General features: G+C 36.8%; 1 long non-coding RNA gene across 5 annotated transcripts in view; it reads left to right on the top strand.

The window, feature by feature from the left end:
- Nucleotides 1-18,904, top strand: part of LOC106543511 (uncharacterized) — a 30,792-nt gene extending 11,888 nt beyond the window's left edge. Inside the window, exons 1-6 of one of the 5 annotated variants that reach the window (XR_015695436.1) lie at nt 7,042-7,212; nt 8,027-8,212; nt 9,518-9,581; nt 10,118-10,185; nt 13,393-13,440; nt 18,551-18,904. This is a non-coding gene — a long non-coding RNA (uncharacterized LOC106543511). Of the gene's footprint in view, nt 1-6,527; nt 6,891-7,041; nt 7,213-7,681; nt 8,213-9,517; nt 9,582-10,117; nt 10,186-13,392; nt 13,441-18,550 lie in introns of those variants that run through there. The other 4 variants (XR_001313155.2, XR_015695438.1, XR_015695435.1 and 1 more) reach the window with 4 other exon arrangements.
- Nucleotides 18,905-19,546: the final 642 nt, after the last annotated feature.

Below are 19,546 nucleotides of genomic sequence, written 5' to 3'. Positions count from 1 at the left end.
CCAGTCAACCCAGCCATTCAAGGACAGGGTGGTCTATGTTAAAAAAAAACAGACGTTCTCCTAATAATTTGAGTAAAATTTTCCTTCTTTCTCTTTCTGCCTCTCACTTGCATATATACGTGCATTAAAAGAATGTGAAAATTTTGCAAAACAGAATAAAGATTAGATTGGCATTGATGCTGCTGGCTTATCATAAGACCTCAAGAATGAGGCTTAGGAATCCAGATATGTTGTATTGTAAAGGTAAAAGTTCCCCTCGCACATATGTGCTAGTCGTTCCCGACTCTAGGGGGCGGTGCTCATCCCCGTTTCAAAGCCGAAGAGCCAGCGCTATCCGAAGACATCTTTGTACTCATGTGGCCAGCAGGACTAAACACCAAAGGCGCACAGAATACTGTTACCTTCCCATCAAAGGTGGTTCCTATTTTTCTACTTGCATTTTTTACATCCTTTCGAACTGCTAGGTTGGCAGAAGCTGGGACAAGTAACAGGAGCTCACTTCATTACATGGCGCTAGGGATTAAAACTGCCGACCTTTCTGATCCACAAGCTCAACGTCTTAGCCACTGAGACACTGTGTCCATATTGTTGTATTGTCCATGTTGTATTGAGTTGTTGCCAATCTTTTTACCTCAATATAGGCAACCTGTCTGTTGGTGTATATTTGGATAGGTTTTCGGTGCCCACAGTCATGAATTTGAGATGGGCAGCCATATAAATTGAAATATATATAAACATGCTAAGATAATGGCATCTTAATGGATATTTTTTTAAAAAAATGATGAGGTTACCGCATCAAGATATGTCGTCTAAAAATAGTGGTGCATCTCTAATCCATGGTTGTTGAATTGTAAGGAAGAGCCTTATATCTCTGTAGCCAACTGACCCCTTTATGGCAAGAATGATTTATTTTCTGAGCTACAGTGAAGAATATTGAAGTTCATCATCTACCGGTAAACCTCAACTTTCCATTTATTATAATGGGGCGGTGAAACCCATCATTTTATGCAATTCATGTAAACAGAAGGCAAAAACATACTCTTATATGCTACCGGTTCACCCAAACTGGTGGTAAAAAAAATGCTCCCAGTTTGGACGAACCGGTATTTCTGACAATCAGCTGTGATGCGCAATTTATATTAGCTAGAATCGTCAGATTTCCTGCTTTCTAGCTAATATAAATTGTGTGGCATGGTGGATTCCCCCCTTTCGCTGTTCTACTTACACAATCGGTAGCAGGCTCCACCCAGCCACCCGGATGTCATCACGTCCCATTTTTGATGCTCTGCGCATGCGCGGAAGGTCCTGTGCATGCACTCACATTTGCGAATCGGTAGCGAAGGTAAGTTTATTTCACGCTTGCCTATATGTACTGTGACTGTACAGTCTGATTGATAACATACAGTAAGCATGAACAATACTGGAAATATTCTGATTAGTGTTCTCTTAAGGCTGGCATTCCACTGGTACACCTCAGCAGCTTCTTCAGAATCAAATCTGAATCCTGAGAAACGCTAGACTTAAATTTTTCCAGTATTTCAATCTCTTTCTGATTGTGATTTGCAGCAACGAAACAGTTAAAATATAGTCATTTTCCCCCTCAAAGATTCTGTCCCCCGTCAGAGATTATTAACATGAGAATAGCTTCTATTCCATCCCACTTCTATATACATATCTATATCCTCTGTTGGGAAACTATATACCACCTAGCGCACTGCAGTTAGAATATTTCTGTTCCAGGGCAAATTCACAAGGCTTTCTTGTGTAGAGAGAAAGGCTAACATTTCTATATCTGAGAATTCAAGGACAAGAGCATCTCTGTGAGTTACACAACAAACTCCATGCACTCTTCTTGACTAGGTTGTTAAAAAAATTCCTGTGTGTTGACAGCTGACACCCAAACCTAAGTGCTTTGTGAAAAGAATAATCCGTTTTTCAAAACGGAGAACCCCCTGGCACACTTTTGCTTCTCAGTTCTGCATTCAGCAGGATGCAGCGTTGAGTTTCCTCTTTGGATTTCAACATACTGTAGAGTGAAAAAACAGACAAACTTCAGGTTGTTGCTACACTATAAAAAGATGTTGAGACTCTAGAAAAAGTGCAGAGAAGGGCAACCGGGATGATTAGAAGATAGGAGGCTACAACACACAATGAACGGTTGCAGGAACTGGGCATGGCTAGTCTAGTGAAAAGAAGGACCAGAGGAGACATGATAGCAGTCTTCCAATATTTGAGGGGCTGCCCCAGAGAGGAGGGGAGTCAAGCTATTTTCCAAGGCACCCAAAGGCCAGACAAGCAATAATGGATGGAAACTGACTAAGGAGAGATTCAAACTAGAAACAAGGAGGAACTTTTTGACAATGAGAGTAATCAGCCCATGGAACAGAAGTTGCCTTCTGAAGTTGTGGGGGCTACATCACATGAGACTTTCAAGAAGAGGCTGGACTGCCATTTGTCAGAAACGGTGTAGGGTCACTTGCTTGAGCAGGGGGTTGAACTAGATGACCTATAAGGTCCCTTCCAACTCTGTTAATCTGTTAAATCTGCTACAATTTATCCAGAAGACTTTTAGGAATTTCCTAAATTAAGGAAAGAAGTTAAATCAGCAACATATTTATTATGCCGTAAAACAAACATCTGAAATGTGTTTTATTATTGTGTAGATGATGCACAGCTAATAAACTCAGCAGGATTTGAATTGCTATGCAGGTAGTTCTTTGACTTGCAACAATTCAGTTAAATTCTATGTTGTTGTCATGTCTGATGCTACCCGCTGAATCTTGCTAATTTAGATTTAGAGAGAAAATCAGATCCTTGTGATGATTTCATTATTCCATACTCCATGAATAAAAGAAACAGAGGTGGTATTCTGTTGGTTCGCCCCAGTAGCGGTGGGAGGCTCCGCCCACCCACCAAGACATCATCATGGATGCTCTGCCGAAGATTAGAGCCTGAAAAGAAACCATGATCAATCACAATGGGCTAAGTCTATAGCCAAAGATTAGTGGCAATTACAGTAGGAGAATCTTCCATGGTTAGTTTCTTATTGTCCTCCTTGGTCCATAAACTATCAATGATCATGTTAAGATGCTCACATATTTGAATTAACCCATTTTTTGGCTCCTGTATGTTGTGGTTGTTAGTTGAGAAGTCATGTCCAACCCATTGCGACCCCATGGACAACATTCCTCCAGGCTTTCCTGTCCTCTACCATCCTCTGGAGTCCATTCAAGCTCATGCCTATTGCTTTGGTGACTCCATCCAGCCACCTCTTTCTCTGTCTTCTTCTTTTGCCCTCAATCTTTCCCAGCATGAGGCTCTTCCCCAGGGAGTCCTTCCTTCTCATTAGGTGGCCGAAGTATTTGAGTTTCATCTTCAAGATCTGGGCTTCTAAAGAGCAGTCAGGGTTGATCTCCTCTAGGACTGACCGGTTGGATTGCCTTGCAGTCCAAGTGACTCACAGGAGTCTTCCCCAGCACCAGAGTTCAAAGGCCTTAATTCTTTGGCTCTCAGCCTTCCTTATGGTCCACTTTTACAGCCATACATTGTGTCAGGCCTGCAGCCATCTTTTCTTTTGGATCTTTGGCCTGCCACAATTTCTATTATTCTACTATGCATTTTCTATTGTGGGGAAATGGGAAGGGTGATTGTAGGAGTGAGATGTGATATAGCCATAACAAAAAAAAAATTCTAGAAAGCCAAGGTCACCCTTTGTCTTTGCGCCTCTGGCCCTGGACTGGAATTGGATGGGTGGAACTGCCAGCATGGCAGTGGGAGATTGGATCATGTGATGGACTTGTGGGTGTGGGGGCAAGATATTGAACTTTCAACTAGGTGGGGAAAACGGGGAGGCTTTCAGATTCGGGTTTTCCCAGATGTGCCAATGTGGCTCTCTTAATAAATTGAAACTTCGAGCAATACTTTGCCTTGGACTCTGGTTTACTTTTGGATGCTATTTGGAACCCTGACACATTGCAACCAGGAAAACAATAGCTGGTTCCTATACAGTACCCTGTATAACACTGTAATTTTGTAAAAGGACTGTAAAAGAACATAGCACACTACTTTTGGGGTTTACTCTATCATGTGAATGTAGCCTTCGTTTTGCAAAATGGCATGGAAAATATTTACTGGGATATTGATATCTTCACAAATTATTAACTTGTCTTTTGCAAATGTTTATGGGAGAGAGATATGACTCAACTGTAGCTGAGTCACAGTGGCTTTTTCAAGACCTCTGTGACCATTGGGTGTGGGCTTTAACAGCTTCCTTTAATAGGAAATCTCAGCTTGGAAGTTGACCTTGCACTGAAATGAATGTATTCAGTCTTCTGTGATCTGTAATATTGTTAGCATTGTGTTCTTTTTCTTGCTTCCCACTTTTCAAATGGGTTAGTTGATTCCATACAAGAATTCCTTGTGTTCCTGCAGAGAGTAGAAATACAGCTTGCATTCTTACTAGAAAGAAAAATGGGGCCTTCTAAAAAAAACTCCTAACATCAAAAGATGGTAGAGAAAATAATTTGCAATACCCATCTTCATAATTAACAGAGGTCTATTTTGCTGTGATGTATAGCCTTCTCCATTGATGCATTCAGACTGAATGTTTACCCCTTTAGGAATAAATTCCCTTTGCTCTCTCTGTCCCCTCATAATTTTTAGACAACTTTCTAAGGCAGGGGTGTCAAACGTGTGTCATCATGTTGTCGTCACATGATGTATCGCAACTCCGCTCCCCCCTTCGCTAAACCAGGCTGGGCATGGCCAGGACAACATGACGCATCTGGGCCTGGGTTGGGAGTTTGACACCCCTGTTCTAAGGTGTTTTTTAAAAAAAATATTGGTCTTCAAACTTGGTTTGAAATTGTAGTCTTTCAATAATTAAGCTGCAGCTGGTAGCAAATATTGGAATTTGAAACAGGATAGAAAGGATACTTTTGAATCTTGAATTGGTAAAGATTCCCAAGAATGTTATGGATACTCAAAGAAACAAATCAATGGCTCATCAAATGAATCAAGAGTTCTTACTTAAGTCACAAGTCATTATGTTTTGGATACTTCTATGCAAAGATCCAATTTTCTTAAGAATTCTATAATGCTGAAAATATAGAATAAGGATGACCACCATCAAGATGTGCAGACTCAATTATCGTGGTGATGGCTGCATTGCTGGAAGTTATGAAGGAGCAGGTTGGGAATGGATCTCCTGGAGAAGTCAATTTCTAGTTTATAAGAGTCAACGCCAACTTGGTGGCCTATACAGTAATCAATGGGAAGGGAAAATGGGAATGACCAGCATTGAGGTCTATGAACTCAATTACAGTGGCTATGGACACACGATTGGAAGATGTGAAGGTCCAGGTTGGGCACAGATCTTCCTGGAGCTGTTTCTCTGCAGTTGCTCAGAGTCAGGAATGACTTGATGGTAAAATTCAGTCAGCCAATGCAATGACCTTGAGAAGTCCATAATGCTTGGAAACTTGGAAGAGCAGAAGAGGATGACCAGAGAAATAAGATGGATGGACTGAAGTGATGGATACATCATTGGAAGATCTGAAGGAGGACCAGGTTGGGCACAGATCTTCCTAGAGCTCGGTTTCTCCAGTTGCTCAGAATCAGGAATGACTTGATGGTACACAACCACTCAACCAACCAATGCAAAGCCCTTGAGAAGTCCATGATGCTTGGAAAATTGGAAGAGCAGAAGAGGATGACCAGAGAAACAAGATGGATGGACTCAAGTGATGGAGACAACACTGGAAGACCAGAAGGAGGACCAGGTTGAGGAGGGGTGTTGCTGGAGAAGATCGATCTCAAGTCAACAGAGACTTGATGACCCACAATCGATCAAATATATGGATGCGTAAATAGTGGAGCATCCACAAACGACTTCGTAGGATGCACCTAAGCGGAATCCTCGTGGGAGGGGACGCTGGTCCCCCTTTAAGCCCCTCCACCAATCAGAGACGCCAGATTATCCCCCCTCCCCCACTATTCTGAAGGAGGAGGGCTCCACCTTGAAGAGGCATGTCGTCATCCGAGGGGCGGGGCAACAGCTGCGGGGAAGAGAGCGCGAGAACAGCTGCCGGCGGACCAATGGGAGCCCGTTACGCGTTCGTGGCAGCCAGCTCAATGCAGTTGGTTAAAAAAAAAAAAAGAGGGATGGGGGGAGTGGAAACGCCGCTGGTGCACAAAACGACGAAACGCATGGGCGGAGGGAGGAGGAGGGAGGGGGGAAAAACACAGCGAGAGAGAGAGAGGAAAAAAAGAGAGAGAGTGAGGCGAGCCAATAGCGAGCCGTAGCCTGGGGACAGGCGTAGCGCGAGCTCGAGCCAAGCAAGGCGGCCAATGGGTTGCTGGAGGCAGTCGAGCCAATGGGGAGGCGGCGAGGGCGCAGGCGCGGTGGAGGGGGAAGCCGAGAGGCGCGCGCCGGCCCCGCCCCCCTCCTCTCCCTCCCTGCCGCAGTAGTGGCTGAGGGAGCGAGGGCGGCCATTTTGGGAGTCTGGGCAGGGGCGCGGGGTGGGGGAGGGGAGGGAAGCTTCGCGGAGAGACGGCAAAGACAGGCAGAGAGGCTTCCCTCACACACTCGCTCGCACACGGCGCAAGATGGCCGGGCGGACGGCTGCTTCGCGAGCGGCTGCGGCTTTTTTTACCCCCACCTCCGTTCTCTCCCTCCAACCTTCCCGGGCCGAAAGCGGCCTCAGGGTCGGGGGGTCTCCGCCGATCCGGGGGGTTCGAGCTTGTGGGGTGGTGGAAAGTATAGCCTGTCCCGGTTGAGGCGGACCCGAGAACGAGCCTCTGCGGCAAGGCGAGCCCTCGGTGTCTGCCGCCGCCCGCCCTCCGGGATGTCCTCGGCTCGACTCGCCTGGCTTCTCTCGCCCCTCAGGACGGTGAGTATTGCCTCAGCTGCCGCTCTGCCATGTCCTTCTCCTCCGTCTCGGCCGCCGCCCTCCACCCTCCGCCATTGTCTCTTTGTCCTTGAGAAGGAAAACAAGATGTCCTTGGAGCCGCCTGAGAGATGGCGGGCGGGGGGGGGGAGAGGAAACAAAGTCGGCAAGAACCCGGCTTCCCTGTCCTCCTTCTCCAGTCCCGCTGTGCGGGGAGGAAGAAAAAAAGACCCGAGCGCCTCGAAAGCGAGAGACGGGGGGGTCCCCCAAACTAAACTCGGGTCGCCGAGGCTTCCCCGCCGTTAGGAATAAGGGCGCTTCCAAGGTGGGCGTCGAGGGAAGCGGAAAAGCCGCCACTTCTTCCTTGGATTGGGTTTTTTTCTAGTAGAAAGACGGAGAGACCCTCTTTTCCCCTCCAGTCTTGGGGCGGCCCCCCCAAATTTAGTGTCTGTGTATGATGGTAATGGTGGTGGTGGTGGGGAGAAGGGTTTCTTAGGAGAAAGAGAGATCGATCCCGGCGATGAGGGATTCCTTGTTGCTCTTTATGGGGCTTTTTCCTCTGAATATGAAAAGTCCACCTTGGTGGGTGTGGATGCTCCTAAAACAAATTTTACAGGGAATGAAAAATGTAATGTGGGTTTCAAGGTTGGGGGGGGGGCTTTTCCCTTCTTACCCCCCCTTTTTGGTATCGTGGTTAAAGAGGCTGTTAAAACGCCCTCTTGTTCCTTTTTGTTTTAAGGGAGCCCCCCCCCCAGTTTTGAAATGGGGTAAGATTCCTGGTTAGGCGCAAAGCCTGACATATCGAGGTTGATGTCAAACCAGAGCCGCCATTGAACTGCAGTTTTCCTCCTTTCTTCACCCCCCCTCCCTTACCCAGAAGAAATCTAGGGATTATATGCACACCCCCTTCCCCAAATATCAGGGGGTCCATACAATTCTTCCCCATACAGATTTGAAAGGTTCTGGGTTGCTGGATTTCTGTATTTTTTCTTTTTCTTAGAATAACTTGAAGGGCAGGTATCTGAGGATAGTTTTTGCTATGGAGATACGAGGGAGGGGGTCTGCAGCAAATTGGGACAACACCCTCTTAAAATATTTGGAGCCTGGAAATGAAAGGTATACTATGATTCCATATACAGGATGTCTGCGACAAAAAGTCTCCAGTTCTTTAAAGAGTCGCAGTCCTCCATTGTGATTGAAAGAGGAAAAGACCCCTGTTTATTTTCTTCTTGTAAAGAACAAAAGACGCCATGGCTGCCTCTTTCTCTCCAAACAAATTTGTTTTTCTGTATTTGGGTGTTGGCATTTAACTCTTTCTCAACTAGGTATGTGGAAACGATTTGCAAACGAGATATTTTTTGAGATATTTGTTTTGGTCGATGATAACAAAATTAAAAAAAAATATTTCTCCGAAATGAAAGATTCTAATGAAAATTTAGAATGAAACCTATGAGGTTCTTTAAATACTTGCATCTTTTAGAAGTATGGCAGTTATCTAATTGAGTGGGAACTAGAGTTGAGCTAAAAAGAACTAGCAATTGGTAATGAAGTATATATGAAAACAGTTTTAAAAGTTGGAGAATGCGTCTTTGTGATATATTGTATTTGAAGTTTGAATTTTCTGGCATTTTTCTCATGCAAATTTAATCTTTAAACCTTCATTAAGCGAAACTAAAAGCTTAAAATGCTTTGTTAGTTTTTCATTGGTTTTATCTGAATGTTTGGAACTTAGCTGTTAAATGAACATTTGGATGATAGGCTGTCCATTTTTAAAATGGTTACGCTGATTAATTTGTCTTAATGGGCTTATTTTCATTCTGGATCAATACATAATATTTCTTAGGCTTTGTAACGTTAAAAGTTTACCAGATAAAGTTCTGGCATGGAGCGACTATTTGGTATATTTTTTATAACATTAGCAAATATTTTACAATTCTTTGGAGATGTGGCTTTAACTGATTAATTAACCAATAGCTGTTGTGAAACACGTATTTAAACATTCTATATAGAATAAGTAGCTCTGAGGTTTCACTGTAACTTGAAAGTTATGATTATGGATTTGAAAGTCTTTTTGTATGATTGAAAAATTGTAACAATGCCAACAGTTAAAAATGGCCAAGATTTTTTTATTTTTACAAAAAAATGAGATTAAAGTGAGGGTAAAATTTGGTTACTTTTGTGGATTATAAAAAACTTCACTTTCAAAATGGCTTTATAAAATTATGTCAGGTGAAATCTGAGTTAAGATAATGTAATTCCATCACTTCAAACAGTAAAAATGTTTTAAATATGTATAACCTTGAGAATAAGAGAAATCTAAACATGTTTGACTTTTCTCATAGTTGCAGTTGCATGACTATTGGTTTTGGGATAGACTTTGTTATGGCACTTCTGTTGTGTCTTTACCTTAAGAGATGATTTAAAAAAAATTGCATTACGTAGAAAACTTGTACAGAAATACTTTTTCATAGACTGAGAAACTTTAAAAATAGTGCTTAACTTTATAGATAGCACTGACATAATTTTAAGTATTTAGATAGCACTGACATAATTTTAAGTATTTTATTTAATAGATATCTGCAAATATTAAGAGAAGACATTTTGATTAATCTAAATATATTTTTCTTTAGGTATTCTATGATTTGCCACCTCAATAACAGATGGGTTATAAGTGCTGCCCAGAATTTTTTGTAGGTAAGAATTAACTCATTTTGTTTCTCATTTCTCTTTGAAGAAATGTGTCCCTTATATATACATTTATCCTAAAAAGAAAAAAGAATGAAACTTCATTATGATTAATTTGATTAAAGTTGAAAAAATTGGTGAATTTTTGATGAGGTCCTATTGATTTTACTGGTACATATCTCCTATATATCTGTATTGGAGAATGTAAGCTTCCAGTTGAAACTTGCCTAGACAACTTACATATAAGTACATTACATTCGTTTTAAAATATATTATGATCAAGTTTCATATTAAATGAGAAAAGTAGTTGTAATCCTTTCACCAAAAGGATGATCAACTTAAATCAAAAATGTGCATTATAAATACGTATGTATATATATGTATGTATGTACATACAAAGATACAGACATTTATGTGTTTGAGTACTTTTCTGTAGTTTTTCCGCTTTAAGTTTTTGATGCCTATGTTGAATGCCATTTTTGACACAAATATATACATAAATTATACATAAATATATATTTTATATATATTTTCTTTTTTTAAAGATTTGTCTGACTTCTAATAACTAGAAGGATCCAGATGGAGCCAAAGGAGAATATGTTAGCCATTTCAGGTATTTTTAAATTTATTCTTATTTGAATAATGCAGATCTTTTACATCTTGGTTTCTTTCTAGCTTTTATGTCTTTAACAGAATCTTTGCTTGGAATTTGGAAAACCCTTCTAAACCTTAAAAATAAAGTATTTTCAATATTATAAAAAACTCATAATTGTTAAGTATTATAAATCTTAATATTTCTAGCATTAGAGATGAAATTAACAATATTTGAAAATGATTACTTTGCTATCATAAAACATGTTCATTGAGTAGCTCATATTAAATTTAAAGTTATCTTTAATTTTCATAGACATGTTGAAATTTTAACTAAACTTCATCTATGCTCCAAAACACTGATACTTCCAATTATCCAGTTGCTGGTTTCTTCAATCCCACTTAAGTGTTGCATCAATTTAATTATTAAATTTTACATTAAAACCTAAAGATAATCCTGATGAAGTAAATTTTGTTCACACAGTCATTTGCTTAATGCAAAATGTATCTTATAATACACCTAGATACATTTTCCTTTCCATAATCCAGGTTTGAACAGTAATTGACTGCTAATACAAGATATTATTCAGTATGAATACAGAAAAGAGATGACAGAATTCATTCACGGAGTTTTGGCTCTGGTTAACATTTGAAAAATTAAAAAATAGAGGTTCTTAAAACAAGATGCATGTTTTGCTCAGAAATTGATCAATTTTTTCCCCTGTTTTTACTTAAATCCAGTCCATTTAAGTTGTTTAAACTGAGTGACCATATATCAATTTAAGATGTTATCGTCAAATGTTGAATCTGACTATTTATTATATTTTCCATATGAGCTACCTGGAAATGTATAGTGAAATAGAAATATAATAAATTATTAAATATAAAATGCTGATGAAATAATGCAGTCCTTTATTTTACTAGTAAATAATTACTACCAAAGATAGTAAATTGCATTTCCGTTTACATGGATTTAATAGTGAACACAAAACTAGCAAAATCCCTTATATTATTTTTAGGACAAACCTTATAGACCTAGAATAAATTTTGAGAATAGGTAATTCATATATTTTACCGACTTTTCTCCTTTTCAGAGTTCTAGAAAATGCCCATTACACATCACCATTCAGGCTAGAATGAAGGAACATTTAAATTTTCCTGCTATTACACCAGATATGTTGTAACATTGTTCCATCATTTTAATTGATGATGACTGGTATATTTTCTTTATTTTTGACAAAAATTCAATCGTAAAACAACTTGTATTTTTTTTTTGTAAATTAAGTATAATTTCTATACAATACAAATGTAATGAAAGTTGTAAAAGGTGCAACAGAATATTTCAGTGTCAAGAATCAAAGTAATGTTACTGCATTAATTTAGTCGTTCAGACTGTATTCTAGATTCAAGAAAATTGGAAAATCTTAGATCTCACCTAAATCTCTTTAGAATTGCGAATCATAGCATTCTGGGTTAATTCCCTTGGCAAGTATTGTAGCATTAAAAACATCTAACACTTAAGTGCGTTTTCTGTGCTCTAATTGAGGATAAGTATCAGTGTTTGAAATGTTGATGTTTATAGCATCCACTACTTGATAGCATAACACATTCTGTTTATTGGGAAGGTTATGAATGTGTCTGCTAAAAAAGAACAGGGTATGAAAATCTGGACTCAGTGTATTTTTGAAAAATAATGTACCTGTAGTGTGTTTCTTCTGAAATGTATTATATAGTCCGCTACATGATGAGGTCAAACTAATAAAATATTCCAATCTCTAAAGTTAAAATGGAATGTAAAGACAACACCACCATCATCACCACACTAATTTATGCACATTAGAATTGTTTGCAAATTGGAAACATTCTGTGAAGTAGAGGTACCTCATTAGAGTATTGCCTGAACATTGTCTGAGTATTCTCTAGCATTATGTGAATCCCCCCCCTCCCCAATTATTGAATGAAATCACACAAAGGAAATTAGGCGATCAGAAGTAGCTGGGAAATTCAAACGTTTATCATCTTCCCAATATGTATCAGCTTCCTGTCTTCCATATTAAATTTCAAAATTGTAGATAGAATGTTTCATCTTGTAGAAGCTGATATATTTGGAAATAGTCTACATTTTCCAGAATTATTAGTTACCATAGCAATTTAAAAATTCTGGTACTTTGGTCCAATACATATAGCAGTTCCAAGATTATTCTTGGAATTTAACAATCTTGCTAAATTTAGAATTTTAGCAACAATGATACAGGTTTATTAAATTCATTCTAGATTTTGAAAGATATCACATAGTGTTGTATAACTTCAGATTTATATTTGGTTAATAATAACTTTGATTAGCTTCCTTGACTATTTCCCCTTAAATAATTTATGCTGTTACAGAACTTACTTTTTTAAAAAAATATTCAATTTACAGAGTTGGTATGGGGTTGTGATTAAGGTGTTGGACTAGAAATCGGAGAGTCTAGCCTACCTTTGGTCACAAAGCTCATTGGTTGGTTTGGGGCCAATCTCATTCGTAGCCCAACCTACTTCAGAGAGTTGCTGTTGTGGGAACAAATAAATCCTAAATACTCTCCATTGGGTTGCTGTACAAAAGTTGGGATACACACTTAATAAACCTGAACTGATTACCTAAATATGCATTTTAAAATATTTAAATATTGATTGGTTGTATTTAAAGTCTGGCTGCAATGTTAACACTTACTCTGAAAGACATTTCTATGACAAAAAATAGTCCCAATACTTACATAGCACGTGACATTCATAATCTATTCATGTTTGTACTTTGTTTGTCCAAAGAGCTTTCCTCGTATTAAGGAAAGGCTACATAAATATAAAGGTAGTGGGACCTAGGACTGCCCTATGAGTCATCATTATTGTACTTTTGATTAATTTCTAGCAGTAGGTGGGACTGATGTGTGATAAAAAAATTATGTTGCTAGATAGCGAGAAAGGAAAAGGGAAAAATAAGGAAGTCCTAAAATGTAACACTCTCAGACTTTTACAAAAAAGTCTATCGTACATTGGATTCATAATGCATAAAGTAGTAAGTCTCTGCTTGAGAAAACAGGCAGCAACTTTATGCTTTAGTCTTGAGCATAATCTTAGTATACTAAGAGCACTCAATGAAATGACATTTTTTCTGAATACATATAGATAATATTTTATTGATAATATATTAAATTAATTTATTAAACAAAAGATATTTAACTTTTCTTTCCAGGTACATTGATCTGATTCTACAAAATACCTGATTCTGTATGGTGTATTGGTAAGTTGTTATATCAATATATTACTATGAGTGCTTTTGTAACTGTTTTAGCATGCTTTGTGGAAAAGATCTAAAATTACGAATCTCTATGAATTAAATGAGCCATGTTTCCAGGATAATTTTAATAGAATCAATCTGTAATATTCTTGGAGGAAATTACTCTGCTATCATTATGGAAATTATATATTTTAACAATTTTCCAGATAGCATAATAAAAATGTGCCCCTCTGAACATTTCTTTTTTGTTGACTGGATTTTTTTTCATATATGGTATGTAATAACATGGACATTAAACAAAATAGCTGGTTTTCTAAAATTTATTAGGTATTAGAAGCAAGACCACGTTATTTAATACAAAGTTTTTAAAAAATGTGCTATATTTTCCTTTGGTCAACCGAACCTGTTGATCAAAAATTATGCTAGTATTTTAGGGTATATGTTTAATGTGCTATGAGGCAGAATTATTACTGGTGTATATTTGGATTCTAGGAAAATTCTTTATAAACCAAGTCATTTCATTGAAAGATAGCATTTGAGTGCAGTAGTTACTGCAGTTTGTTCTGTTGAGTAAACATTTTTCTGGGGTGACTAACAATGCTCAGAAAGCCAGGTTGGGTAAATCCTTCAAAATCCTGCATCTGAGTATATTGTGGTGTGATGAAATCATAATCCATGTAAGCAGTTCTCAACCCTTAAAAATAGCAAGAAGGGTAATATTCAAGCATTCTGTTGATACATTTATTATTTATGGTAAATTTGGAGACTTAAAAAGTTTCAGTGATTTACCCTACTCTTACCTAGAATTCTTCTGCACTTGCAGCAATTGAGAACTACAGTACTGTATATTGCATTGTTCAGGTCAGCCTTATTCCACACAGTTGCCATTGGTTGGTTTACACTTAAAATACAGTGGTGACTATACCTTCAATAATAAGGAAAGCACTAACAATATTTTAGACAAACAAACTCAGTTGCTTTAGCACAGTTTTGTACAGAACATTAAGCGTTACTTGCTTAACAGCAGGATGCTACTTCTGAAAAGGTTTAAGACAGGAGAGAAATACCCAGTTCTCCAAATATTACTAGACTGCCATTTTAGCAGCTTCCACATTGCGCTTCGCTATTGGCTTGATGGGAATTCTATGCGAACATCACCTTGAAAGCCACAGTATCCCATGCTCTTATTTCATTACAATAAACAGGTTATTCGAAAGTACCATTGAACTTAGCAGGATATACTCAGCAGTAGATCTGGAATTATAAGTGTGAACTATAATTTATAATATCAGCACATCTCCCTTGAATAGTTTTGTTGGAGATTCTAATTCAGGATGATCTGAACCATTTAATAATTAGATATATGATTTTTACACATTAATATAGCATGGTACAAACAAAACAAGAACTAGAAATGTTTGCAAATGCAAAAAATTGATTGTATGATCAGTTTTATGGGACAACACATTAAAGAGGACAAGAGAACTAGTGACGAAAAATGGAAATATTTTATATGCACCTTCAACTAAAAGGTGTTTTATTTTCTAAATATCCCTTTCTGTTTAACTGAAATATGTTTAAACAATAACTTGCCAAGATAATAATGGTTTCATGTTACAGGTTCCCATTGCATTCTGATTAATTTGAATGCTGAGATTCTATTATAAATGCTTTTTTTGTTGTTGTTCCAGAGTTCTATAAACAATATTTTGCAAACAAATGTTAGTATGAATTAAGTCCCATATGGCACTAGTCTTACTTTTTGGAATACATTCCACAAAACATATTTACCATGAATTTTTAGTCATGTTTTAGCTATGGTAAACAACCAGCAATCATAGAGCACTGGGCCAGATCTTAGGTATTTGATGTGAGTGAAGTGTATCTTAAAATATGTGTGCTCTATTCCTTTGTAAACAGTTCATTTGTAGGAATGCTTACAAAAAAGTGAAGGTTAAGATGAGAAATGTTGGTTCCTTAACCAAAAAATTCACATGATTTGTGTGCATACAGATTACACAATAGTGACAAAATATAAACTAATTAATAAATAGTAAGACCACGTCTTTCATCCAACAGAACTGTTAAAATGAGAATAGTCCTTTAAAACACAAATCAGTGTTTATTTTTTTCCTCATTTGTTCCATATTTCTTCCTCTTTTTGGCTTTCAGTAAACAACCTCTGCCCGCCCATTGGGTTATTATTCCAGAAATATTTCTTTACCAGATTTCTCAATACCTTCAAAAATGGCAGAATTTCTAATGTTCCAGAAAAGTTCTTAAAAATTCAGTGAGATTTTCCAAGCTGCATCTGCCTTAAAAGTAGCCCATACTGAATTGCATAGCACAAAGAAACAACAGGAGTTGATCAAAGGAAATATTTCATAATGTTTTGTATTATGTAATAAAATGTTTTATGATAATTTTTATGTCATAAACATTTTATAAAATTTGTCAAATTTCATTCTTATGGAATCCATGGGTTTCAGGTTTTGGACTCAGCCTGTAAGTTAGCCCATTTGAGTTACTTTGGTTCAAAAATATTTGTTCTACAATGCACCATTTTTCCTCTGTCAAAGAATACAGACACAAGAATTTCAGTAGTATAAAATCTCTTTGGAAAAATCTTGTTTGCTTACTGCCTGCTTCTCAGTCTGTTCCTTGCTGAATGACATCCTATGGTATCCATAGTTCTTCACCAACCACTGGAAAACCTAAACGAGTATTTATCTCAATACTTTGCAAAAGTGGTAATAAGGGTTAAACTTGAACCTTAGTTTGTTTTCTAAAAATACTACTTTGGGCTAATTAAAATTCTTAAAATTGTCAGATTTTCTAAGCAGCAAATAATTGGGATTTAGCTGATCTCATTTTTAGGAAACTACATATTAAATACAGCTTAGAATACTTGGTCCCATCCATTAAAATGATTAATTTTGATCTTTTACTCATAGTATCATCCATCGTACTATTTATTGAACAAAAGCTTCAAATATTAACATGGTGCTGTATTAACATGTGGAATTAACTCAGTATTGCATTATAAACACACCTGGCGAATTATAAAATTTAAGCATTAAGAGTATAATTTATGAAATAATATTTTACACAATCAAAAACTTGTGGAGTTCAATAGAAATGAATTTGTATGACGTATTTTGATGCGCTTATTCTGTTACTTGTTATACAATCTGTTGAAACATTGTGATTTCTAAAGTAAAAACATTTATATTGGTTTTGTAGAAAATGATCACTTGTGGCATTTCCTCTTGGATTAATACAACTGAGTTATGGGAAAATGCTAGTTAAGTTCACCTTAAAAATGGAAAATGGCAACTATTCAAAATTTTGTAGTTATTTATGTCTGAGATATCCAGTTTGTTAATGTATCTCTGATACATTTGAGAGTCCAGTTTGTTAACGTATCTCTGGATTGTAGTGTTTTCATAGAAGTAAAATGGGTGCAGTGTCATTTGTGGTACAGGTGCTTCAATTGGATTGTACCCCAATATAGAATATATTTCTGTTGATAATTATATTTAAAACAGCTTAACTTGAATATTTTTGTGGTTGGACTCTTTATTAAATCATTGGCATGTGCTATATAATCTTTGGAATAATAACAGAAGCCATCAAGCATTCTCAACTTTCCTTTTTAGATATGGGTTTTTCTTCTTCCCCTTTGCTCTGCTTTTTGTTACCATCAAACATTTTGCTGGATTTCTAGTCACTGCAAAAACTAAATTGTTTTGACTTGGGTGAATTTAAAATTTAACATATCCATGTTGTCAATATTTCTTTTTGTTTGAAACAATTGAAAATAATTTATACATTAGCATGGGCTGAGGAGAATAATTAGGGTAGATGCAAGAAGTCCAAGATACCTTTAAAATACTTGGAGGCAGCAAAATAGTAGCTTGAGTTTATGCTATGCTGCTGCATATACAGTACAATGTAATAGTGGGTAGTGGTAAGAAAATGGGAGGTTCTTGATATAACCAATCAAGGGATGACATGTTCTTGAACCAATGACTGGATTCTCCATCCCTAGCTTCCCATTTTTTATTTGATAGCTACATTCAAAATGCATCATGAATAAAATATTCGATAACTTTTCCAGGTATTAAAAGTGTTATCCCTCATAGTTTTTAGGGATCAATATATTTTGCTAGTGCTTTGTGAGAAAGAAATTTATTCATTTTTGAAGCTTTTTGGAAACCCAGTTTCAAGAAAATGTTGACTTTGACTTGAAATATGTCTTAGACATTGATTTTGGCAGATCTGAAATTCTCCAGTAATAGTTAGGTATTCCATAGAAAATCTCCTCCCTTCAAATAAGGATATTTGATGCTGCTTCATCTGTTGGATCCTGGCCCTAGAGTGAAATCAGATGGGGATAATTAAGTTCTGGTTAAGAAGAGACAAGAAAATAATGAGGCTACAATGTCATTTTAATTAAACAAGCCAAGCTACTTGTCCATATAAAATTGAACCTGAAATAATGTAACTTTCAGGTGGTAAGGCATACTTTGAAAGAATAAGATAATTTTTTATTAGGAATTTTATAAAAGTCTAAATAGTTTTCTCCGGTTTTGCTTACATAAACCAAAATAAAAGAATCTTGTATTAGAAATAAGCTGAGATAACTTTGCATACAACCAGTTCTATTTCCTGATAAAATTACTTGTTTAGTACTTTTCCTTAGACTTTTCGTTTGGACACCTATTAAATCTTTAGCAGGAAAGCTATATTTTGGTTTCTCTAGCAGTGCTACATTGATTGCAAAAGTAATATATTTTCTAACACTGAAGTCTCCATTTTGCTTTTATGTTGCCCATTGAAATTCCATAAGTCATACCTGTTTGCTTTGGAGTTTTTCTATGCTAGATCCTACTTTCAACAGAAAGCAGGGAAATGCACTGACATTAATATTGTTAAAATATTACTATTCATTCAATAGTATTAATCTTGATAATGATTTAGCTTTTTACAATGTGTTGAAAATATTTTTAAATATGCTCAGATATGACAGTTGAAAATGTTGATTGTTTTAAATTTAAGGATAAAATTACCTGCATTCCAACAGCATTTTCTTTTAATTTTTTTTATAAAGAGTCCAGAGAAAGGAAGAAACTCAAAGGGAGACAACGATTTCCAAATCAAGATGGCAGTTCCACTGCTGAGAGTTTCAGATTGCATGATTGCTGAGTATGCCCTTCCAAGAAAGGGATTCTTTAACATGGACTACGATTGTCTAACCTACAGAAGATTTGAGCTAATTGTAATCTTACATTCTGTTTTTATTTTTTTTAAATCTGTTTCCAGACTCTTGGGATTAGCATTCAGTTGGGGATGAAGGGCTTGAAGGGGCTGATCAAATTTTGCAAACAGGAATGTATAAAAATGTCTGTCCCATATATAATTGGCACAAGTGAATTGCTATTTAAATAAAAGTATTTTTTCCATATTTATTCTTGTTTGTCATCTTTTGGGCTGAAACATTCTTATATGATTTGTTGTTGGTATCAATGAGAACTCTTTGATTATTGAATGAGCTCAATACTTTCACCAACTATTTCAAAATTTTAAATGATTCCTTAGTTTGCCTTTTCAGTAAGATTATAAACTTAAAGAGAGTTTATGTTCTGTATTATGATTGTTATTATTCTTGTAAATGTCATAGAGTTACATGTTCTCTTAATATTGGTTAAATGAAGATGGGTATAATTCACATCTGTGAATTGGTGCAATTCTTAGAATGGTACAAATCTAATGATGTGTTTTCTGTGGATCTATGGATGGGCACTGTGGTGTGGACCTTTCTAAGGCTGGTTTAATATTCATGTACCTAAAAACTGACACCTGCTTTTCTGAATACTTGTATACTTAGATTTCCTCGTTGTTGTATGTGGGTTTGATCATACATAACAATGCTACTTGGTTTACTGCTGATACAAGTGTCCAAAGCATTCGTGGTGTTGCTACATTGATGTTCCAGTTCATTAAGAGTTGAATAAAGAACTTAGCCAAACTCTTTAATTCAGTTATCTTAAGTTCGCCATAAAAATTAATCCTGCCATTTTTACTACATTTACTAAAATCTTTTAAA

The sequence above is a fragment of the Thamnophis sirtalis genome, unplaced genomic scaffold, assembly GCF_051295495.1.
Source record: "Thamnophis sirtalis isolate CommonGarterSnake01/CBP01778 unplaced genomic scaffold, rThaSir2_p1.2 scaffold_2, whole genome shotgun sequence".
Classification (NCBI taxonomy): Eukaryota; Metazoa; Chordata; class Lepidosauria; order Squamata; family Natricidae; genus Thamnophis; species Thamnophis sirtalis.
This window is presented reverse-complemented; position numbering and strand designations above follow the sequence as displayed.